General features: G+C 37.8%; 1 long non-coding RNA gene across 1 annotated transcript; it reads left to right on the plus strand.

Moving 5' to 3' along the window:
* The first annotated feature begins 8,803 nt into the window (after positions 1–8,803).
* Positions 8,804–9,884, plus strand: LOC130219081 (uncharacterized). The gene is made up of 3 exons (XR_008836024.1): positions 8,804–8,891; positions 9,197–9,296; positions 9,402–9,884. It is a non-coding gene; the product is annotated as an uncharacterized LOC130219081 (long non-coding RNA).
* The last annotated feature ends 16,633 nt before the right edge of the window (positions 9,885–26,517 follow it).

The following is a 26,517-nucleotide window of genomic DNA, read 5'->3' on the forward strand; positions in this document are numbered from 1 at the left end:
CTTCGTAACTTAGCGATATTTCTCAGATGAAAGAAAGCAGTTTTTGTGACATGGGATATATGATTTTTAAAAGTTAAATTGCTGTCTAATATGACACCCAGATCTTTTATTGTAGAGCTAACGCTAACTTTGTGTCCCTCTAATTGTAGGTCGAGTTGTGAGATCTGCTGTGTACAGGATTTTGGCCCAATAAGTAATAATTCTGTTTTGTCTGAGTTTAAGAGAAGATAATTGTTGGTCATCCAGTCTTTAACATCTTTAATACACTCAGTTAGCTTGGACGGATTAGACGTCTCGTCAGGTTTAGTTGAAATATATAATTGAGTATCATCTGCATAGCAGTGAAAGCTGATCCCATGTCTTCTAATAATGTCTCCCAGGGGTAGCATGTATATTGTAAACAGCAAAGGGCCTAAAACTGATCCGTGAGGCACCCCGTATTTTACTGGGCTGATTTGTGAAGGCTGTCCATTAATATTCACAAACTGGTAACGGTCAGATAAGTATGACTTAAACTATTGTAGGGCCTGTCCCTGGACACCTGTAGACTTTAAGCGATTAATAAGGATACCATGGTCAATGGTGTCAAATGCCGCACTAAGATCGAGTAGAACTAATAGCGAGATGCACCCTTGGTCAGCAGCTAAGAGTAAATCGTTGGTTATTTTCACTAATGCAGTTTCTGTACTGTGATGAGCTCTGAAACCTGACTGAAACACTTCAAAAACATTGTTGGTCTGCAAAAAGGAGCATAATTGAGCAGAAACAACTTTTTCTAGTATTTTAGATGTAAATGGAAGATTTGAAATTGGCCTATAATTAGCTAAGTTGCTGGGGTCCAGTTGTGGTTTCTTAATAATAGGTTTAATAACAGCTAACTTGTAAGGATTTGGAACATGGCCTAAAGATAAAGAAGAGTTGATAATGTTAAGAAGAGGTTCTCCTATAACAGGTAGCAATTCTTTCAGTAGCTTTGTTGGAATTGGGTCCAATATACACGTAGCTGATTTAGAGCTATTTATAATTTTGTCTAGCTCTTCCTGTTCTATGATTTTAAAGCACTGTAGGTTATTTAGATTCAGAGGCGTGTTTACTGGATCTGAAGTATAAGGCGGTGCAGAAAGTTTAATATCTCCTATTTTCTGTCTAAAGCCTTCTATTTTATCACTGAAAAAATTCATGAAGTCATCACTACTAATTTGCAGTGGAACATTTTGTTCCAAAGATGACCGATTATTTGTTAATTTAGCGATGGTGTTAAATAAGAATCTAGGATTGTTATGATTATTTTCTATCAGTTTGCGGAGGTGCTCAGCCCTGGCAGATTTTAAAGCCCTCCTATAGCTGGACATAATGTCTTTGTATGCAATTCTAAAGACTTCTAAATTAGTTTTTTTCCATTTACGTTCCAGGGCACGGGTTGCTGTTTTGAGAGCGCGGGTATGACTATTATACCATTGTGTAGTTTTATTCTCTCTAGCCTTTTTTAGTTTTATGGGTGCCACAGTATTTAGAGTGCTAGTAAAGATGGCATCCATACTGCTGGTTACTACATCAAGGTCATTTGCGTTTGCGGGTGCATTTCGAAGTAGAGAAAGATCAGGTAAGTTATTTATAAATTCATCTTTAGTGGATGGAACAATAGTTCTACTAGGGCGATATATTGGAGCGGATCTGCTAATTTCAGGTAAACACAGCTTGTATAGTAAGAGGTAGTGGTCTGTAATATCATCACTTTGTGGTATAATGTCTACATCAATGACCTCAATTCCCTAAGACAGAATTAGATCTAGTGTATGCTTTAGGCGATGGGTTGGACCAATAACATTTTGCTTTATTCCTAGTGAGACCAGCAAGTCCATAAACGCGAGCCCTAATGTGTCGTTAGCGTCATCTATGTGGATGTTAAAGTCTCCTACAATTAGTATTTTATCAGTTTTAACTAGTAAGTCAGAGATAAAATCAGAAAACTCTTTTAGAAAATTGACATAGTGTCCTGGGGGTCTATATATGGTGATTAGAGTGAGAGATAACATAGGTTTTTGCATAGTGTTTGGAAGGACAACATTAAGCGCTAATACTTCAAAGGAGCTAAACGTAAGTCCATTTCTCTGATTAACATTAAGAATATCACTAAAGATTGACGCGACTCCACCACCACGACCAGTTTGACGAGCCTCATGCTTATATAAGAATCCTGGAGGAGTTGCCTCATTTAAACTAATATAGTCATTTTGTTTCAGCCAGGTTTCAGTGAGACAGAGTGCATTAAGATTGTTATCTGTTATTATTTCATTTATGATAAGTGCTTTAGGTGCTAGTGACCTGATGTTTAGGAGACCAAACTTCATGAAATTTGTATTTTCACTTTTTAGTGTTTTTTCTGGTTTAATTCTTAATAGATTATTTCTGGAGCACACAGTACGTTTATTTCTTGATCTAATAATACGAGGAACAGACACAGTCTCTATGGGGTTAGCTAGGTATGCATTACTGTTATTTATGTGGGACGAATAGGACTCTGTATGGCTAAATTGTGAATTTTGTGAGTTTTTACTTACTAGTCAGATAGAGTGAAGTATTCTGGAGATGTTGTCCGACAGGAGTTCAGCTCCAGCTCGACTAAGGTGCAGCCCGTCAGCGCGGAAAAGCCTAGGACGCTCCCAGAAAAGATTCCAGTTATTGGCAAAGAGCAATTTTTGTTCTTCACACCATGTTAATAGCCATTCAATCAGAGCAAAAAGTCTACTGAACCTTTCATTTCCTCGGCGGTAGGTAGGAAGCGGTCCAGAAACGATGATCTGCGTGGCGGGCAAGGTGCGTCGAACCGTCTCGATCAGGCTCCTGAAGTCCTTCTTCAGGATCTCCGTCTGCCGGAGCCCGGTGTCATTCGTCCCCACGTGGAGGACGACGGCACCGAGGCTCTCGGCAGCGCTCAGGATAGTAGGTATCTGTGCAGAAATATTCTTAACTCGGGCACCAGGGAAGCAGAAAGTGCGTACTTTGTTACCTTTGGAGGAAGTGGAGCGGACGTGGCGCATGATTGAGTCGCCAATGATGGCAACATCGCGACCCGTCTCGCAGAGAGGGGCGAAGCGGTTCTCCGTGGGGATCTCGAACACCGGAGGAGGAGACGTTCTGCCCCGGGACCTGGTAAGCACCTTACGCGGCTGCACCCAGGGGCCGTGGTAGCCGGGAGTCGGCGTGAACGACGCATGGGTGAACCGCGTCCTCGGTGCGCTGGGCCTGGACAGAGAAGCACACGGGGTTGAGGAAACAGGGAGATTGTCGTTGTATCGAACACTTACCTCAGACGAGCGAGTACGGGTTAAGAGCTTAGCCCTGATGCCCTCTCGCTTCGTCTCCAGCGAGCGAATCTGGGACTCCACCGCTTCCAGCTCCAGCTCCAGCGCCTCCATCGATGCCTCTCCTGCACTCAAGGACAGACACGCAAGCGACATTGTATAAGGTGAAGAGCAAAGCCAGAAAGTGAGAAAATAAGTGAGTGAAAGAGGTTGGTAGCTTTAGCTGACCAGCGGTGCTAGCAGGCTAAAGCTACAAACGCCAAGCGGATGCTTAACTCGGGCACCAGGGAAGCAGAAAGTGCGTACTTTGTTACCTTTGAAGGAAGTGGAGCAGACGTGGCGCACGATTGAGTCGCCAATGATGGCAACATCGCGACCTGTCTCGCGGAGAGGGGCGAAGCGGTTCTCCGTGGGGATCTCGAACACCGGAGGAGGAGACGTTCTGCCCCGGGACCTGGTAAGCACCTTACGCGGCTGCACCCAGGGGCCGTGGTAGCCGGGAGTCGGCGTGAACGACGCCTGGGTGAACCGCGTCCTCGGTGCGCTGGGCCTGGACAGAGAAGCACACGGGGTTGAGGAAACAGGGAGATTGTCGTTGTATCGAACACTTACCTCAGACGAGTGAGTACGGGTTAAGAGCTTAGCCCTGATGCCCTCTCGCTTCGTCTCCAGCGAGCGAATCTGGGACTCCACCGCTTCCAGCTCCAGCTCCAGCGCCTCCATCGATGCCTCTCCTGCACTCAAGGACAGACACGCAAGCGACATTGTACAAGGTGAAGAGCAAAGCCAGAAAGTGAGAAAATAAGTGAGTGAAAGAGGTTGGTAGCTTTAGCTGACCAGCGGTGCTAGCAGGCTAAAGCTACAAACGCCAAGCGGATGCTCGAGAGACAGAACGTTTAAAAGTAGATTTGTTTGTATGAGTGTGTTAAGGGATTGTTCACCCCAAGTAGGAGAGATAAATATTTAGTGAATGAGGAGGTATTTTATGATAAAAATGTAAATTGTGAATCTAAACTCCAAACAAACGCAGCGAAGCTACCGTCCAGTGACAGTGACGTCACTCGAGCATGCGCATCAGAGTGTCAGAGAGTCCATAATGACACTCTAAACGGGGCAGAGGAACTACTTCTTTACAGAAGAACCCCATCATTTCTTTGTGCAAATTATATTGTTTTACACAAACAAGCATTTAAATAAAATCCTATATTATTTTTGGTTAAAACATGCACTCGTTTTCTATATTTACTGAAATATATGTAAATGGCACATATAGAGACTGCGTTTTCTTTACAAATATTATTGAGAATGACATATCCTATTCTAAAACAAATCACTTACAAAAGCTAACACCTATTCTAATATCATATATAAATCATATGAATAAATAAATACTAGGCGATTTATTATAAAATGAAATGTAATATTTATTATATATTAGGAAATGAAAAATCTTGCGACCTTAGTTGGCTAACGATGGTTTTGGGAAACGCACCCTAGATCTCTGCACTATAGGCCTAGCTTTAATCTCACAATTTTCATAATTATAATAATTATTTCATATTCTATTTAATTCTATTTCATATTATAAAATATCTAAATGTGTGTTCTGAAGGTTTGAATGAGTAGAGTATTAGTAATTATTGATAAAAAGAATTTTCAGTTTTGAGTAAACAAACAGTAAACAAACAAATTCTTTCCGAGGCCCCCCTTTGCCCCCCCGTAGCGCCGGGCCTGATACTCGGGCTATATGCCTAAATCGAAAAAGCACTAAATAATTTATAGATTTATAAATTACACTGATTAATAACTATATATTACATTAAATTACTAAATTAGGCTATCTTATTTTTTATTAAAACAAAAGTGATCAATGCCGCGCCACTGACAAGCCAACAGCAGAGAAACAAAGCAACCACCGCGGCACCCGCAGTGATCAATTTTTCCGAAGTTCGGCTGTTCTTTTTGCACTTAATTATTATGCGTTTAATGTTAAAAAAATCAATAATAGATAGGCTTACAAGAGTGTCCTGTGCGTGTGAAAACATTAAGTGAACATGCAGTGTTTGTGGAAAACATCTTTGCGAGGGAACTTTGCTGAGGTAACGCAAAAAACTTAAAAATATATTTTCCTTCCACCCAGTTTTTTTCTCACACCCATTTTTATAAGGGCAAAATGGCTAATTAGATGATTACAACAGAGAGTCGGCTGATTGACTGTTTACACCAGTTAATAAGATGTTTTATTGATCGGATTGCAGGTCATTTATAGATAAAATTATAATGCATATGATCAGGAAATTGCACGTGAAAAAAAGATCATGCAAAATGTTTTTATAGAATAAATGTATACATTTAAACTATTATAATTTACATTTAAAATGTACTACTATTTTTAGAGCGTATTAACACGAATGGCAGGTGTTCTTGATCGAAAAGCAGCAAAACTGTTGAATGCTATTCAATTCAATTCAATTCAATTCACCTTTATTTGTATAGCGCTTATACAATGTAGATTGTGTCAAAGCAGCTTCACATAAAAGGTCACAGTAAATAGGAACAGTGTAGTTCAGTTTGTAGTGTTTAAGTTCAGTTCAGTTTAGCTCAGTTCAGTGTGGTTTAATAATCACTACTGAGAGTCCAAATATTGAAGAGCAAATCCAACGATGCGCAGCTCTACAGATCCTGAACCATGCAAGCCAGTGGCGACAGCGGAGAGGGAAAAAAAACTTCACTAAAGGCGGAAGTGAAGAAAAAAAACCTTGAGAGAAACCAGGCTCAGTTGGGCACGACCATTTTAATTTCTCCGCTGGCCAAACGTCTTGTGCAGAGCTGCAGTCTCAGTGGCGGAGGCTGGAAGCTGGCCTCAGCGAAGACTCGTCTGTCTCTGGAGCGTCATAGGAAACAGTCTCATGTTCTCCATTCTTCCATGACCATCGCAGTAGTTGTTCAGGATTCGGCCAGGTCCAGGATATGGAAACCTTGGGATCATCTCGTCGTTGGTCTTGGATCGAATCAGTGACTCTGCATAGTCTGAGGGCCTCGGGAAGAGTATCCCCAGGTGGAAATGGAGAATAAAGAAAATAATTAGCGTAGCTGATGTTCACAGTGTATATCAGCAAGATGCATAGCCTGTGTGGAAGCCCCCTAAGTGGTGCACTAAGTGTATGCTTTACTGAACAGATAGGTCTTTAATCTAGTTTTGAATTGGGAGAGTGTGTCTGAGCCTCGGACGTTATCAGGAAGGCTATTCCAGAGTTTAGGAGCTATAAATGAGAAGGCTCGACCTCCTTTACTCGACTTTGCTATTCTAGGTACTACCAGAAGCCCTGAGTTTTGAGATCTTAAAGAGCGAGTTGGATTGTAGCGAGACAGAAGATTGGTTAGATAAGCAGGAGCTAGATTATTTAGAGCTTTATATGTAAGAAGCAATATTTTAAATTCAATACGAAACTTAACAGGCAGCCAGTGTAAGGAGGATAAAATTGGGGTGATGTGATCAAATTTTCTAGACCTGGTTAGAACTCTGGCAGCTGCATTTTGTACTAATTGAAGTTTGTTAATAGAGGATGCTGGGCAGCCAGCAAACAGAGCATTACAGTAGTCCAGCCTAGAAGTCATAAAAGCATGGACTAGCTTTTCTGCATCTGAGATGGATAGCATACTTCGTAACTTAGCTATATTTCTCAGATGAAAGAAAGCAGTTTTTGTGACATGGGAAATATGATTTTTAAAAGTTAAATTGCTGTCTAATATGACACCCAGATCTTTTATAGTAGAACTAACGCTAACTTTGTATCCCTCTAATTGTAGATCGAGTTGTGAGATCTGCTGTGTACAGGATTTAGGCCCAATAAGTAATAATTCTGTTTTGTCTGAGTTTAAGAGAAGATAATTGTTGGTCATCCAGTCTTTAACATCTTTAATACACTCAGTTAGCTTGGACAGATTAGACGTCTCGTCAGGTTTAGTTGAAATATATAATTGAGTATCATCTGCATAGTGCTATATCATCTGCATAATGCTAAGCTTGTGTCAAGCTGATGGTACGGAGTGACTTTTTGACCATGTTGTTGAGTGATGCTTGGCTATCCAGCTGACAATTGGCAACTATGTAACATCAAAATTAGAAATGCATGTTACTTTGTATAAACGTATCCATGTACTGTATGATGTGAGTCTAGTTACCAGCGTGAAAAACAGGTAGTAATAGAAACTTTTTATTACATGTTTGAGGCCATACTATTTACTTTGACTACAAAAGTGCAGTCAGTAGACTACTTCAACTTTTACCAGAGTCGTTTTAAGCATCAGTATCACTTCATCTTGAGTAAGATGTGTGTACTTTCGCCATCTCTGTCCACTTCTTAAAAATAAATAATACATTAAAAAGTATGGTTAAATCAACTTTAATGTGTCCTTATACAAAAACGTGTGTATCATGCAGTCAAAATAGAATTTATTATTGGAATGTCACGTTAATTTAAAAACAAGACTTTCTTAAAATACCACATCAGAAAACAGATGTGACCATAAGGATGCGCACTATATCAACTAAAACAGAATTTTTCTTTGTTATTGCCATTGCAGCCAAAATGTGCGACACAACAGCCACATCATTTACAGGGCCGTGAGAGACCACCTGTACGGTCTGGCAGTGGCAGACGCAGAGCTGAAAACACTAATTTGATGCTTTTTTGTTGTTGTTGTTGTGTTAATGTTAATTTGACCAATGCATGTTTTGTCATTACTTTTGTCTGCTGTACTATTTTGAGAGCAAATATTAGCCTAATAAACTATATTTTTAACAAAATGTTTAATTTATGAATTATGTAAAAATGTTCTAAAACGTTTATAAAGGTCTTTCTCAGAACCAAATTTCGACTTAAAATTGACGTATTTTCGACGACATGAAAAAGACGTCTTTTCACCTTTCACTTTTCCACCTGTTTTCCACGTTGTTTGGACGTCTGACAATGTCATCTTTTCGACGGCATGAAAAAGACGTCTTTTCACCTTTCACTTTTCCACCTGTTTTCCACGTTGTTTGGACGTCTGAAAATAACGTCTTTTCGATGACATGAAAAAGACGTCTTTTCACCTTTCACTTTTCCACCTGTTTTCCACGTTGTTTGGACGTCTTACAATTACGTCTTTTCGACGACGTAAAAAAGACGTTGTTTCGTCTTTCACTTTCCCACCTGTTTTCCACGTTGTTTGGACGTCTGACAATGTCGTCTTTTCAACGTCTTTTCGACGACTTTTTGCTGGGTGGGAAAGTACCAAGTTAATTCTGTTTTTAGAAACTCAGTTCAAGTTAATTTCTGATTTTTTTATTGATTTATATTTTATAAATAAACTTTATTATGTTATGGAAAATGTCATTTTTTAGTAATATGAGTAACTGTATTTTGACTTGTCACAGTAAAATCTAGTATAAAGTAAGCTGATTACTATGAAGTTATTATTATTATTATTATTATTATTATTATTATTATTATTATTATAATGCTTCTCTAATATTTGTAATTGTTTGTTTTTCCTCCACAGATATTTGAGTGTGGCTGTGTAAAATGAGCAGTCTAGCAGGTATGAGTTGCTTAAACACTTTAGACTAAAACATTTACACTATGATTGCCCATGTGCATTCACAAGCTGGATGAAGCATTCGAATCACATCAAACACACAGAATGAATACTAAACTATATTTATGCATTATCCATATAACTGCTGTTGACTTTAAGAAACATTGAATATAACACACTGATATTAAAATAGTTAAAACAAGTGAATAAATAATTGAATTTAAATGTGTAAATAAGTAATCAGCTTTAAGCTGTAAACCTGTGGATAATTATTTTTTATGTTAATAGATGTTTTTTTTTTCTTCTAGTTTTAATACGTAACCATCAAGCGTAATAGTGTCCTAAAGACCTACCTCATTTGAAGAGTCTGTGCATCTACCTCAATGAAGACTTTTAAAGGAATATGTGGTAAGTGTGTCAACCCACCCTCCTTTCATAAATGTATTTGTAAAACTCACAGTCACAAGACTGAGTTTGCAACACATCTCAGTATTTTCTCTCCTTTTTCTGCAGGACTGAAAGTGGCTGAATCTTAATGCACACACAACAGTGGAGATCTTTATCGTTTGGGCTGAGGATGCTGGTCCTGGGGACAGACCTACAGATGTGGGTATAGAAGTTTTGCAGAACCTGCTGAGTGTCACATATAGATTGGATGGACTTTTTGGGTTCATGTACACTTAAAGTTTTTTTTTAACCAGAAATGAAAACGTTTAATTATCCGTGTCGTACCAAACATTGATTTGTCTTCAAAGTACAAATTAAGACACTTCAGGTGAAATCTGAGAGCTCTCATTCTCTATAGACCGCAATGGTCCTAACTTGTTTAAAGTCCAGATAAAAACCTAAAACATCCTCAAAACAGACCACATGCTTTCAGTTGTTTAATCAGAATAATTTTAAGCTACAAGAATAATTTTGAGTGCATATAAAGCAAAAACAACAGTCTTTGAGTTTCTTTATTCTGTTGAACAAGATATTTTGAAGAAAGCTGAATACCTGTAACCATTGGTGTGTAACCTGTACTTCCATGGTATGTTTTTTACAGGTTTTCAGCTTTCTTTAAAATATCTTCTGTGTTAAACAGGAAAAAAAATACTTTATATCTTATTTGTTTTGTCATAACTTTGACATTTTTATATATATTTATTTTGTACTGTTTAATGTTTTTAATATTGTTAATGTTGCTTTCATTAATAAAAGATTTGTTTAATTAGTTTGAATGGATTGCATTTTTGAGAACCTGTTGATTAAAAATGTTGATATGTATATGTGTATTTTTGTTGTTTATTAAATGTACAAACATAATCATTCATTAGCTGAAATTTTGATGACTTGTTTATGCTTGGACTGTACTTCTGACTGACGTCTATTAGATTTTCACTGACATCCCAAATTTAACCATTATTTAGCCTTGACCAAAATTCACCGGCTTTTAGACGTATATATGTAGCCGTTGAAAAGGCGTCTAAATCACGTCTAGTCTAATCTTGGGCTATGGTTAGACGTCTATTAGATTTTCACTGACAGCCCAAATTTAGCCGTGATTTAGCCTAGACCAAATTTCACCGTCTAATAGACGTATATATGTAGCCGTCTAAACTTGGGCTATGCTTAGACGTCTATTAGATTTTCACTGACAGCCCAAATTTAGCCGTGATTTAGCCTAGACCAAATTTCACCGTCTAATAGACGTATATATGTAGCCGTCTAAACTTGGGCTATGCTTAGACGTCTATTAGATTTTCACTGACAGCCCAAATTTAGCCGTGATTTAGCCTAGACGTCTAGGCTATGTTTAGACGTCTAATAGACATCTTTTAGACCAAAAAATGCTTGCTGGGTACGTCTATTACTTGCAGGAACCTCATAATTGTTATTGACCTTTCTTGCATGACAAAGTATCATACGTATCACAAGCTTTATTTAGCAGAAAAACAACATGCAACCAAATTTAAGGTTATTCGGGCTAAAATTGGGTTACACGTAACCGGGCTAGATCTGGTCTATACTTCACCTAGCCGGTGAAATGACGGCTATTGCTTGCTGGGAAGAGGCTGTACACATACTGTAGACTACCCTTTGGGGTGGCATCAAGTCCAGCCATTTTTTAATGCACCATGGAGGGAATTCTCCAAAACATGAAGCATGCGGTTGTGTATTTAGATGGCATTAATCACAGGAGCTAATGATGAAGAACAAATGAGGAATCTGGAGGAGGTGCTGAGGAGACGAAAAGCGAGAAGGTATCTGGCAGACACAATGCAATCTCAGCTGGACATGCGCAATCAGACAGCACTCAGCCGCACATGCGCACGCGGGCATGCTTTCGCTCTCTGTGAGACAGATGCTTCACGTACGGTCACTCGCACTGTAAGTATATTTATTTCATTCGCAATGTTATTAAATGTGTTGTTTTTAAGTATTAGGTGATAGAATGGTATTAAAAATGATCGTGATATGAGTCTGATGTATCCTGCACACAGGCCCCTCAATGTCATCCATGTGTTTTGAGATTAAGTAAACAGTTTAGCGCTAGCTTGTTGAAAGTAAATTTATTTATTCATAAGATTAAATAGCATAACATTTATAGGAAGATTGCATTAGATAACATCAGTTCATACATTAATTAACATGAATTTACCACGAACAACACATATGTTAAGCAATAATTAATCTTTGTTAATGTTAAATAAACATATGTATTAGTTAAAAAAGTGTTTCTCATTGTTGTATTTTATCTCTTTTCATTAACAGCTTAACATAATTAGCTAATGTTTACTTTCACACAGACTAATGTATTTGTTCATTGATTAATGACTAAACAATGAACAACACATTTATTCAGTAATACTAAATCGTTGTTAACGTAAACTTATACATAATGAACAAATAATGAACAATGACTCAGGTTCAGCACTCCACAATCTTCAATATTAATTGAAGATATTAATTCACTAAAGTCATCAATCACAAACTGCTGTGTGTTATGGAAACATATTAGCATTTATTGTGACAGAAACATATAATAATCATTCATTTTCTTTTCGGCTTTGTCCCTTTATTAATCTGGGGTCGCCACAGCGGAAAGAACCGCCACCTTGTCCAGCATATGTTTTATACAATTGATGCCTTTCCAGCTGTAACCCATCACTGGGAAACATCCATACACACTCATTCACACACACACACACACACACACTCATACACTACACACAATTTAGCCTACCCAATTCACCTATAGCACGTGTCTTTGGACTTGTGGGGGAAACTGGAGCACCCGGAGGAAACCCAGGCCAACATGGGGAGAACATGTTGGCCTGGGTTTGACATGACACAGCCGAGGCTTGAACCAGCGACCTTCTTGCTGTGAGGCGAATGTGCTACCCACTGCACTGTGAATAGAAATCATTATAAATATTATTCTTTATTTGTAAGTTTTAAATACATTTATTGTGTTTTTCTTTCTGCAATAAAGGAATATAAACAGGTCCTTGGTAATCATTTAATGTCACAATTTTATATGTCTGTTTATTTTGCGATGAAGAAATATTTATAAATGAGTGTTTTTTTTTTCAAATTCAATGTAATTAATAAACAAATATTTATTATACTGTAATATAAATGGTATACTGTACTACAGAATGGTAAAGCACTATAACGTGTAACTATAAATATTTTTTTATGTGGCAGGAATGTGTAGAAATGTTTTATTTAATAGTGCATTAACATTCATTAGTCATGCATTTTGCCAATATAAACACATTTTAGACGTGTGAAGTAATTTATAAAGTTATTTATAAGTTATTTATAAAGTAATTTATAAAGTGAAGTTATTTATAATACGAAGCCAAATATTTCAATTGGCTGACGCTGCTATGATGATCGCGTCAGCCCCAACTTCAGACACGGCCTCTGTCAAATGTTGACACTGAAGCCCCGTGTGAATGGGGCGTTAGCCTGCCATAGCATAGTAGACCAAAGACGGTTGATGTTGTCTATCCACAAGATGGTGCCAGGACCGCATAATAAGCCCTTGCTTAGATTAAAACTGTTGTGTGTTTTTTTTTTTGAGCGCGATTAAGAAGATGAAAAACTGAAGCGTCTGGGTTTTTTAGGTGGATCGGATAGAGTCAATAAGAAGCTACGAATAAGAAGCTGGATTCAGCCTCGTCCCTCCTTATTGCAAACACAACAGCAGTCTGGTAGTGATTGCGCTGCTTTTTTCGAGGTTAATTATTGTGATATTGTAACGGTCGCTTAATTTTTTATATGCATTGTGTATAAATGTCCCCTTTAAGAGGACTTCTACTGTGGTTGTTTTACCTTTGAGATGTAAGCATGCATGTATGGGAGCTCAGTTCAGTCCTGGCGAGCTCTGAGAAGTGTGTGATAGTCGCTCTACCACTGTATTATTCTTTTATTTCAATAATGCAACATTTTATTTTGCGACGGATGTTTGAGTGTCTTTTTCTTTTCCTTTTGCCTACTCATTGTCATTGTCTAGCATGTATGTAGTCGACAGCACTTGGGAGAAATGCATAAAGGCCAATTGGAAGAGCGAAATAGTTTCTGTCTCCTTTTTTTTATTCCTTAAAGTCTCCAGGTAAACGCTGGGACACCTGGCACCCATCCAGAGATGTATAAAGTACTAGAGACCCAGACTTAAGTAAAAGTACAAGTACTCTATCAAAAAGTGACTTGAGTAGAAGTAAAAGTGCTCTTTAAGCAACATACTTAAGTGGAAGTACTAAAGTATTCAACATTTTTTGTACTTAAGTATTGCAAGTAGTTTATTTCAAAATTTACTACTCAAGTACTGAAAGTAAAAGTACAAGTATTGTGTAATGTAGTTATTAAAGAATGCAGTCAAAAGACATCATATTGTTTTGTTTATTTTAAATCTCTTTTTTGGGGGCTGGTCATTAAGCAGAACGAAAAGAAACATGACTTACAATACTGTTTTTCTCTCACGCTTGAACCACAGATCTGACAGATTATAACAGCTTTAAAAGTTGTGTGTCACAAAAACAGTCCATAATCCACTCAAAACGCTATTGAAACTCATTTTCGGAGCACAAATTACTGGTTGTAAACGCTGTAAACGAACGTTCTAATTCACTTGATTTTGATTTTATTGTAAAAAAAAGAAAACGTGTATATAACTGTGTTAAATGAAAATCTGAAATATTTTATGGCTTATGGCTATGATTTAGTATTCAAAAATGTTTCATTTTGATTATGTTTAAATAAATTGGTCTTAAACTTCATATTTTTCATATTTTTATAGCATATTTATTCATTCTGGTACTTTTACCATAAACCAACATCTCAACCATTTGGTAGAGGCTGATATTTTAGAAATTATGGGATGTGTTGGGGGAAAATGTATTGATTGTGTTAACTAGCGACATTAGGAGTTAAGAAATGCAATAAATAAAAAAATTCTATTGGTTTTTTTCTTGGTGTGACAGTTAAATGGTTACTTGTAGTAAAATTGTGTCCTTTAATACAGCAGTAATATATATGAACTGTACCCTTAATTTGACCCGCTCAAAGAAAACACTCTTTCTGAATGTATCAAACAAAACTCATGCACAGAAGACAGCATGAGCATTTATAGCAAATAAACTAATGTAAATATTCTCCCGCCTGCTTTTTAAACGCTGACAGGCGAGGTCTTACACCCCTTTGGTTATTGTCTTCACCTTCTCAACAGAAAGGGCTGCTATCGGCTTTAGAAATGAAAGCGTTGTTCACTGATGGCGGGAAGAACAGCCGCGGTTACAGTCTATGTATGTATAATACGCGGTTATCACAGGTAATCTATAATAGACACAGTGGAGAAAACTTGCACCTCATACACGCCCAGGTCTGGATCCACAAGTATCGCTTTAACAGCCAAGAGGAGATGAAAAGTTACCTCACAAACAAGCCAGCGGGTCAAATGTCCAAAGTGAGAGAGGCAGAGATGGAGTCTCACAACATTTCTCTGTAGTAGTGAAATAGCGGCTCGTGTGCTGTGCCGCCTTCACTCGCCCTCGCGCCTCCGTCCTTCGCCATAGTATTGCGACACCGCACATAGGAGATAAATGACGTCAGTACGTAATAACCCGTTATGATCTATTACTGAACCGATATCGACCATTTTGACACCTCTAGTAACGAGTAACGATGCAGCTCATAAAAAATCTATTGGAGTAAAAGTATTAAACTCATCGAAAATATGTACTTAAGTAAAAGTGGAAGTAGGAGAAAAAAACAATACTCCAGTAAAGTACAGATACTGCCTTTTAGTACTTAAGTACAGTAGTGAAGTAGTTCTACTTCGTTACTATACATCTCTGCACCCATCACAATACCGATGGCAACAGAGAAATATTGTAGACCGTTAGGTTAATACATTAACCTCAGGTCATCATCGCTTATTTATTAATATCATTAATATGTTAACCTAAGGTCATCATCACTGATTTATTAATATCATAATATGTTAACCTCAGGCCATCATTGCTGATTTATAACTACATAACATTAATATTTACCTCAGGTCATCATCGCTTATTTATTAATATCATTAATATGTTAACCTGAGGTCATCATCACTGATTTATTAATATCATTAATAAGTTAACCTCAGGTCATCATCACTGATTTATTATCATTAATATGTTAACCTCAGGTCATTATAACTGATACAAAGCTAGCGTTAGCTCTACTATAAAAGATCTGGGTGTCATATTAGACAGCAATTTAATTTTTAAAAATCATATATCCCATGTCACAAAAACTGCTTTCTTTCATCTGAGAAATATCGCTAAGTTACGAAGTATGCTATCCATCTCAGATGCAGAAAAGCTAGTCCATGCTTTTATGACTTCTAGGCTGGACTACTGTAATGCACTGTTTGCTGGCTGCCCAGCATCCTCTATTAACAAACTTCAATTAGTACAAAATGCAGCTGTCAGAGTTCTTACCAGGTCTAGAAAATTTGATCACATCACCCCAATTTTATCCCCCTTGCACTGGCTGCCTGTTAAGCTTCGTATTGAATTTAAAATATTGCTTCTTGCCTACAAAGCTTTAAATAATCTAGCTCCTGTTTATCTAACCAATCTTCTGTCTCGCTACTATCCAACTCGCTCTTTAAGATCTCAAAACTCAGGGCTTCTGGTAATACCCAGAATAGCTAAGTCGAGTAAAGGAGGTCCTAAACTCTGGAATAGCCTTCCTGATAACGTCCGAGGCTCAGACACACTCTCCCAATTCAAAACTAGATAAAAGACCTATCTGTTTAGTAAAGCATACACTCAGTGCACCACTTAGCGGGCTTCCACACAGGTTCTGCATCTTGTTTATATACACTATGAACAGCAGCTACGCTAATTATTCTCTTTATTATGCAGACTATGCAGAGTCACTAATTCGATCCAAGACCAACAACGAGATGATCCCAAGGTTTCCATATCCTGGACCAGGCCGTATCCGGAGCAGCTACTGTGGTGGTCATGGAGGAGTGGAGAACATGAGACTGATTCCTGTGACCCTCCAGAGACAGAAGAGTCTTCGCTGAGGCCAGCTTCCAGCCTCCGCTGCTGAGACTGCAGCTCTGCACAAGACGTTTGGCCAGCGGAGAAATTAAAATGGTCGTGCCCAACTGAGTCTGATTTCTCTCAAGATTTTTTTTCTTCACTTTCGCCAATTAGTGAAGTTTTTTTTCCCTCTCCGCTGTCGCCACTAGCTTGCATGGTTTGGGATCTAAAGAGCTGCGCATCGTTGGTTTTGCTCTTCAGTTTTTGGACTCTCAGTGGTGATTTTTAAACCACACTGAACTGAGCTAAACTGAACTGAACTTAAACACTACAAACTGAACTACACTGTTCCTATTTACTATGACCTTTTATGTGAAGCTGCTTTGACACAATCTACATTGTACAAGCGCTATACAAATAAAGGTGAATTGAATTGAATTGATTTATTAATATCATTAATACGTTAACCTGAGGTCATCATCGCTGATTTAATAATATCATTAATATGTTAACCTCAGGTCATCATCACTGTTTTATTAATATCATTAATATGTTAACCTCAGGTCATCATAGCGGATTTATTAATATCATTAATATGTTAACCCCAGGTCATCACCTCTGATTTATTAAAATCATTAATACGTTAACCTCAGGTCATCACTGATTTATTAATATCATTAAGGTTAATATGTTAACCTCAGGTCATCATCGCTGATTTATTAATATCATTAATACTTTAACCTCAGGTCATAATCACTGATTTATTAATATCATTAATACGTTAACCTCAGGTCATCATTGCTGATTTATCACTACATAACATTAATATTTGAATTTGGTATGTACTTGTCAGCATTTGTCAAATAAAGATTTCAGATGTTTACACGGGTGCTAAACATTTTTTGTCGAATTTACTTTCATTTTATTTTTTTTGTCTCCTGAAGTATAATTAATTAGTAAAACTGTGGTTTACGGTGGATAGCTGTTTTACAAACACATTCATATTATTCACATTCTACTGCTCAGTTCTCAGGGTATTTCATTTTTGAACATAAAACATTTGTCTATTTAATATCCAAATGAAATAAAATAGAAACAATAATGTTGTGTGACTCTTATTAATGAAACAAAAGCATTATAAAAAATGTACTATTGCAAGAATAACACCAAGAAGACTGCATTTTAATTTAGTTTTATTAGGTTATGAAATAATATCTAACAATTGTTAAAATGTAGTGCAGATATCAAATTAAATCCACACAGTATGTGGTGGAAGGACACCTACCACTTAATCGCCATTACCACTCTTTATTCAGTCAAATGGAGAAACTGAACAAAACATTAATGAATAAGTAAATAAATTTGTTTATAGACAACATTTATAGATGACATACCAGATAGTGGGCCTGTTTCAGTAAGGAGGTTCAACCAACACAAAGTTTAAACTTGAACTCTGAGTTGACTTACCGAGAAATTAAAAGCACAAGAGTTTTGGGTTTCAGAACAGCTGATCTGAATTAGCACAATCAACTTTGTGTAGACCGACTCAATGTTAAGCACGCACACTGCAACTATAAAAAGGCATTATCAATGGAGCGTAGATATTACGAGTGACCATGGCAACATCTGAAAAAAAGAGATTTCTGTCTCCAGCTGAACTTGATGTGCTCATGCAAAGTTATAACAAATATGAGCATATATTTAAAATAAAGCAACACCACTGTATCAGTGAAACAGAGACAGTTAGCAATGGGAAAACATAACTGCTCAAGTTTACATTTAAAGTATTTAAATATTTATATATAATAAAAAAGTAATCTAAATTGTGACGTTTTTTGACTTTTCATGTGAAAAGTGGGGAATTGCCCGTAATTTATTTCAGATGTAATTGCATTAAATTACAAAAAATAGGCTTCTGCATAGATTCTGTAACAAATTTGACAAAACAAGAATGCATATAACCTTAGCTTAATGTTCAGTGGAAATGTTTAATTTAAGGTTCCCACTTTTACGTTCATCAGTTAAAGATAACATTTAAAAAGTTATACGCATCTTGGCGTTTCCATCAACCGATTTTTTTTTATGTGCATCTCGAAAATGCGCATAAAAATAGGTGGGTGGAAACGTAAGGCTAAGGTGAGAAATACAGCTTCGTTTTTAAAAAAAGGTGAGGAGACCGACAGAAACTCCGAGTTTAGAGAATAAACCTGCTCATGACCAGGTTAGGTTCACAGGGTAAGTTACCACGGTAACTGACTCTGAGTTAAAGTTACTGTATCTCTCTTTCAGAAACAGGCTTGACCCTGTTTTACTCTGCTTTCACCAGTTTGACAAATCCAAGAGTTTCTCTCATTTCAGGATTAACATACTCTGAGTTTTCACTTAACCTCCTTTCTGAAACGAGACCAATATAGGAAGATTTTAATAAATAATAATAATAAATCCATTATTGAGGAAATAAATTAAGTGAAAAGGTTGCAAACATATACTTTCCTTGATAAACAATAGCTTTTTCCTATTCTTAATAACTTAAAGAATCATTTTCTAACTCAGAAAGCTATTCAGTATTGAAAGAGAAACATTTGAACAAATGCCCAATACTGTAATAGTCATAAATTAAAATGTGCAATGTTAATATTTTCAGTTGTAAATTTTCCAGAGAAGTCTCCCATTCATTCTAAAGTAAACTGAAACTAAAAATACACTGCGTACTTTAAAGACGGAGGTGAAGTGACATTGTGAAAAAGATGTATTTTAGGCAGTTCTCTAAAAAGGAAAAGAAAATGGCAAATCAAAGTTTGATTCAGGGCCCAGGTTTTGGTCATTCCTCCTCATTTGTTAAATGGTCCTCCTGAAAAACAAACAAACAAACATTTATGTTACTTGTGTAACATGTATAGTTGCAATCATTAGTTGCCTGTTCCCAGCAAGCATTTTTTGGTCTAAAAGACGTCTATTAGACGTCTAAACATAGCCTAGACGTCTAGGCTAAATCACGGCTAAATTTGGGCTGTCAGTATAAATCTAATAGACGTCTAAGCATAGCCCAAGTTTAGACAGCTACATATATATGTCTATTAGACGGTGAAATTTGGTCTAGGCTAAATCACGGCTAAATTTGGGCTGTCAGTGAAAATCTAATAGACGTCTAAGCATAGCCCAAGTTTAGACGGCTACATATATACGTCTATTAGACGGTGAAATTTGGTCTAGGCTAAATCACGGCTAAATTTGGGCTGTCAGTGAAAATCTAATAGACGTCTAAGCATAGCTCAAGTTTAGACGGCTACATATATACGTCTATTAGACGGTGAAATTTGGTCTAGGCTAAATCACGGCTAAATTTGGGCTGTCAGTGAAAATCTAATAGACGTCTAACCATAGCCCAAGATTAGACTAGACGTGATTTAGACGCCTTTTCAACGGCTACATATATACGTCTAAAAGCCAGTGAATTTTGGTCTAGGCTAAATAATGGTTAAATTTGGGCTGTCAGTGAAAATCTAATAGACGTCTAAGTACAGCCCAAGCATAAACAATTCATCAAAATTTCAGCTAATGAATGATTATGTTTGTACATTTAATGAACAACAAAAATACACATATACATATAAAGATTTTTGATCAACAGGTTCTCAAAAATGCAATCCATACAAACTAATTAAACAAAGCTTTTATTAATGAAAGCAACATTAACAATATTAAAAACATTAAACAATACAAAATAAATATATATAAAAATGTCAAAGTTATGACAAAACAAATAAGATAAAAACTAAGACTTTTTCCTGTTGAACACAGAAGATATTTTAAAGAAAGCTGAAAACCTGTAAAAAACATACCAGGGAAGTACAGGTTATACCAATGGTTAAAGGTATTCAGCTTTCTTCAAAATATATTGTGTTTAACAGAATAAAGAAACTCAAAGGCTGTTATTTTTGCTTTTTATGCACTCAATATTATTCTTGTAGCTTAAAAATATTCTGATTGAACAACTGAAAGCATGTGGTCTGTTTTGAGGATGTTTTAGGTTTTTATCTGGACTTTAAACAAGTTGGGATCATTGCTGTCTATAGAGAATGAGAGCTCTCAGATTTCACCTGAAGTATCTTAATTTGTACTTTGAAGACAAATCAATGTTTTGTACGACATGAATAATTAAACGTTTTCATTTCTGGTTAAAAAAAACCTTTAAGTGTACATGAACCCAAAAAGTCCATCCAATCTATATGTGACACTCAGCAGGTTCTGCAAAACTTCTACACCAACATCTGTAGGTCTGTCCCTAGGACCAGCATCCTCAGCCCAAACGATAAAGATCTCCACTGTTGTGTGTGCATATTGAGATTCAGCCACTTTCAGTCCTGCAGAAAAAGGAGAGAAAATACTGAGATGTGTTGCAAACTCAGTCCTGTGCCTGTGAGATTTACAAATACATCTATGAAAGGAGGGTGGGCTGACACACTAACCACATATTCTTTTACAAGTCTTCATTGAGGTAGATGCACAGACTCTTCAAATGAGGTAGGTCTTCAGGACACAATCACGCTTGATGGTTACGTATTAAAACTAGAAGAAAAACACATCTATTAACATAAAAAATAATTATTCACAGGTTTACAGCTTAAAGCTGATTACTTATTTACACATTTAAATTCAGTTATTTATTCACTTATTTTAACTATTTTAGTATCAATGTGTTATATTCAATGTTTCTTTCTGTCAACAGCAGCTATGAAAATAATGCATAAATATTGTTTAATATTCATTCTGTGTGTTTGATGTGACTCGAAAGCTTCATTCATCTTGTTACTGTACATGGGCAATCTGCATATGGACAGGGAAACCAGCAAACGTGGTCATAATGTACATGTTTTACTCTAAAGTGTTTAAGCAACTCATACCTGCTAGACTGCTCATTTTACATGGACACACTCAAATATCTGTGGAGAAAAACAAAGTTACAAATATTAGAGAAGCATTATAATAATAATAATAATAATAACTATCAGCTTACTTTAAACTTGATTTTACTGTGACAAGTCAAAATACAGTTACTCATAATACTAAAAAAATGACATTTTCCATAACATAGTAAAGTTTATTTATAAAATATAAATCAATAAAAAATCTGAAATTAACTTGAATTGATTCTCTAAAAACAGAATTAACTTGGTACTTGTGTTTAAAAGTCTCTTGTTATGAAATCACAAGCAAACATGATTTAAAAGTCAGAACTGCACAAGTTTCATCTCATGACTGACTTTTTTATTTGACTTCATGAGCCAATTTAATCAAGGCGACTCGCAATGTACACAATAAATGCTCTTAATCACCAAACTTAATAACTTAATTACTGCTTAATAAGTGTTTCATTTTGCGTGTTTAAAATGCTGTAACCCTCCCTCACACCGTTTTTGTTTGTCTAAGATTTTTGGAATAAATGGTGCCTGTCCATTGATATTAGCGTAATACTATATTAAAACTCGCACGTATAATAAAAAACATTGCCAAACAACATGATTTTAAAGCAGATTAAAGCAGATTATTAAATATGCAATACCGCCATCTATCGTGTGGAGTACGGAACTGCATTGATTTTTCTTAACTGATTAGATCTGGCTTGTTTTACCGTAAGATATATGTAATATATTATAAATAAGATATATTAAACCATATTCATTTTTAATTAAAAATAAAAAGGCAGTAAGTCTGCAATTAATTTTTTTTTTTTGTCAATTTTGCGAGGTGGGTAAAGCCCATCAAATTCAAAGCTAAATTATGGCTACAAATAGAACATGTCACGAAATTACACCTTAACACTTACTGATAATGCGTGCGTGAGGCACGCGCTGCACGGCCAAATACAGTGAATCAGTTTAGGGTATCAGTGGGCTATAAATAGCCGGCCGGATGACGAGCTAATTCAAGGCTACGCTCAGACTATGAAAATAGCATATATTTTTAAAAGCCCAAACACCCTATATGCGATTGACTTTCCTTACTTGAAGGAATATCATACATATCACAAGGTATTTTGCCAAAAAAAAGACAGGTAAGCAAATTTAAGGTTTTTTGGCTAGAGATGGGTTACACATAGCCAGACTAGATTGAGTCTATACTTCACAGAGAAACTGAAACTACGTCTATTACTTGCAGGAACCTCATAAACGTTATTGACTTTTATTACATGATGGAATATCATACATATCATAAGCTTTATTTAGCAAAAAACAACATACAACTAAATTTAAGGTTATTCGGGCTAAAATTGGGTTACACGTAGCCGGGCTAGATCTGGTCTATACTTCACCTAGCCGGTGAAATGACGGCTATTGCTTGCTGGGTTATAAAAAAAAAAATAATAATAATCACAAAAGATGTTAGATTTTCATTCCCTAGTTGGTTCATTGGCTTCTTAATAAAAGGACTAGAAAACAGGCTGAATAGTTTGTACTATGTTAATATTACAATAAAACATCAAGTTTAATAAAACGCTACAAGATCTCCAAAAACTGCTACTTTTCCATGCCAAAAGAGGGTTTGTGTTTTCCATTTTTAGTAAATCTGAAATGGTCTTACACAAAACAAAAATTTAGATGCTCACTCCTTAAAATGTCTTTAAATTTTCAGATTTAAACAGACTTTTAGAATTCATTATTTTTCAAGAAGCCACACAGAACACAATATTTAATGCTTGTTTTTAGGTGAAAAAACTAATATGCAGCATCACATCTTTAACTTTCCTTATGGTTAAAATGGTTAAAGCCACCAATATACAGATGTTACTACTTCAATGTGTTCCTTATGGCGCCATTCATACCGCGGCGACAGCGGTACTTGGTGCGCCAGCAGCTTTTGACCGCTGGGTGGCAGTTTAACCACAGATATTCAGCTTTGCCTTTCCACAACACTAAACAGACTTTTCTGTGCGTACTTTATGTGATCAGATGTGTTCAATTAAAATATAATTTTGATTTAGTTTTCTTAGTAATAAACATGATCTTACCAGGGCTTAAAGTATTCCGGCACCATGCCGGATCTCCGGCGTGCGGCCGTGAGAGAAAAAAAAAATAGAGCTTTCACATGCGGTTTAGTTGGGGATGCTCAAAATAACCGATTAAGCAATAACCGAAAGGGCACGTTTGTAACCGATGAATGGTATCAGTTAAACGATTAAAATATGCTTTATACATTTTTAAAGTTTGGCTGCAGACGGGGCATCTGTTAAATGGTTTACTGACTGCAGCCAGTGTTTTACGCTCTGCTTATGCTCGCTCAGCGCCAATCTGGAAACATTTTGGATTCGTGGCGAACGAGAAAGGCGAATCAATAATTAGATTAGATTAGATTAGATTAGATTCAACTTTATTGTCATTACACATGTACAAGTACAAGGCAACGAAATGCAGTTTAGGTCTAACCAGCAGTGCAATAGCAGCAAGTGCAGGATATAGGTATAAGTTATAAAGTGCAGTTATAGAAAAACTATGGTAATATTTACAGATGGATGTACTATCAACATTATATACAGGTTGTATTAGCTATGAACAGATTTACAATAAATGAATATATGTACAGGATGCTATTAATAGCAGAAGTGTGCAGATAGATAAACATAATTACAAATGTCCATGTGCTGTGGGTATGTCCAGTTCAGATAAATGAATCAGTGCAATGAATATGTGCAAACTTTAAATGTGCAAATGTTAAATAGTGCAGTGATTGTGAGGAGTATAAGTTAGAGGAGTGTGGGGGGTGTATTGGAGGGGCAAAAGAGTCAGTGAGGGGCAGAGTTCAAAAGGAAGACAGCTCTGGGGAAAAAGCTGTTCCTCAGTCTGCTGGTTTTTGTCCGGGGGAGCCTGAAGCGCCTGCCGGAAGGCAGGAGAGAAAACAGTCTGTGAGCAGGGTGAGAGGTGTCCTTAAGAATACTGCGTGCTCGGCGCAGACAGTGTTTCTTCTGGATGTCCTCTATGGCTGGCAGTGTAGTCCCTGTGATGCGTTGGGCAGTTTTCACCACCCGCTGCAGTGCCTTACGCTCAGCAACAGAGCAGCTTCCATACCAGACTGTGACGCAGTTGGTCAGGATGCTTTCTATTGTGCAGCGGTAGAAGTTCACCAAGACGGCTGATGAAAGCTGGTTCTTCTTAAGTTGCCTCAAGAAGAATAGGCGCTGGTGAGCCTTCTTGACCAGGCTGGAGGTGTTGGTGGTCCAGGAAAGGTCCTTAGAGATGTGGGTCCCCAGGAACTTGAAAGATGAGACAGGCTCCACGGCCATCCCATTAATGTGGATGGGATCATGCGAGCCTGTTCGTCCCTTCCTGAAGTCCACAATGAGCTCCTTGGTCTTGTTGGTGTTAAGGAGCAGATTATTGTCGGTGCACCAAGTGGCCAGATGCTGTATCTCCTCCCTGTAGGCAGTCTCATCATTATTGCTGATTAGACCAATAACTGTGGTGTCATCTGCAAATTTGATGATGGTGTTGGATCTGTTTACAGGCCTACAGTCGATGGTAAAAAGGGAGTAGAGGAAGGGGCTCAGCACGCAGCCCTGTGGTACACCAGTGTTGAGTGTGACGGTGGTGGAGCAGATGTGGCCTGATCTAACATTCTGAGGTCTGTTAGTCAGAAAGTCCATAACCCAGTTGCAGAGAGACGTGTTGATATCCAGGTCTCTGAGTTTGATCATTAGCTTAGAGGGTATGACAGTGTTGAATGCTGAGCTGAAGTCAACAAACAGCATTCGTGCATAAGTGTTTTTATTGTCCAGGTGTGTGAGGACAGAGTGCAGTGCTATGGAGACGGCATCTTCTGTGCTCCTGTTGCCACGGTAGGCAAACTGATGTGGGTCCATTGTGGATGGCAGAGAGTCTTTCAGATGTGCCAGGACCAACCGCTCGAAGCACTTCATGATGATGGGTGTGAGTGCTACAGGGCGGTAGTCATTCAGGCATGTTGGGCTGGAGTGTTTGGGCACTGGCACAATAGAGGTGGTTTTAAAGCATGTTGGCACAGTTGCTAGGTTAAGCGACAGGTTGAAAATGTCTGTGAATACCCCAGTGAGCTGTTCTGCACATGCTTTGAGGACGCGCCCAGGAATACCGTCTGGTCCAGCAGCCTTACGCACATTGATCCGACTCAGTGCGGTGTAGACTTCTGAGGAGGTGAGTGTGATAGGTGAGTGGTCGGTTGAGGTAGTGTTCCTGGTGTAGGGTTCTGTATTGTCTCTTTCAAAGCGGGCATAAAAGTCATTTAGCTCGTTCAGGAAGGAGACATTTGTGGCTGTGGGGGTGGACTGGCTGGGTTTGTAGTTGCTGATGGCCTGGATGCCCTGCCACATGCGCCGAGGATCAGAGTTGGAAAAGTGCTCCTCTAGCTTTAGCTTGTAGCAGTGCTTGGCCTTTTTGATGCCCCTCTTCAGATTAGCCCTGGAAGTGCTGTAGGCCTGTGCATCCCCTGATCTGAATGCAGTGTTGCGTGCCTTCAGCAGGAGGCGCACCTCCTTGTTCATCCATGGCTTTTGATTTGGGTATGTGGTGATCTGTTTCTGGGTTGTAACACTGTCTATGGTGGTGTTGATATATTCCAGAACAGAGGAAGTGTAACTGTCAATGTCTGTGTGAGAGCCACATGTGGCCTGGGAAGCAAACATACTCCAGTCTGTGTGTTCAAACCTGTCCTGGAGTGTGGAGTCCACCCCCGCTGGCCACACTTTGATGGTCCTTACTGATGGCTTCACACGGTTGACGATGGGTGAGTACTTGGGGGTGAGAAACAGACAAAGGTGGTCTGATTGACCCAAGTGGGGGAGGGGGGTCACAGCATATGCTTCAGCCATGTTTGTGTAAACTTGGTCTAAAGTTTTGTTTCCCCTTGTGTGGCAGAAAATGTTCTGATGGAATTTGGGGAGCACTGTCTTTAAGTTTGAGTGATTAAAATCCCCCGCAACAATAAAAGCAGCCTCCGGGTGAGCAGTCTGTTGTTTGCTGATGGCTGCATGAAGTTCATTCATAGCGAGCTTGGCATCAGCGTCGGGAGGGATATAAGCGGCAGTTATTATGGTGGAGGTGAACTCCCGTGGCAGATAAAACGGTCTA

Source organism: Danio aesculapii, chromosome 25, assembly GCF_903798145.1.
Source record: "Danio aesculapii chromosome 25, fDanAes4.1, whole genome shotgun sequence".
Taxonomy (NCBI): domain Eukaryota; kingdom Metazoa; phylum Chordata; class Actinopteri; order Cypriniformes; family Danionidae; genus Danio; species Danio aesculapii.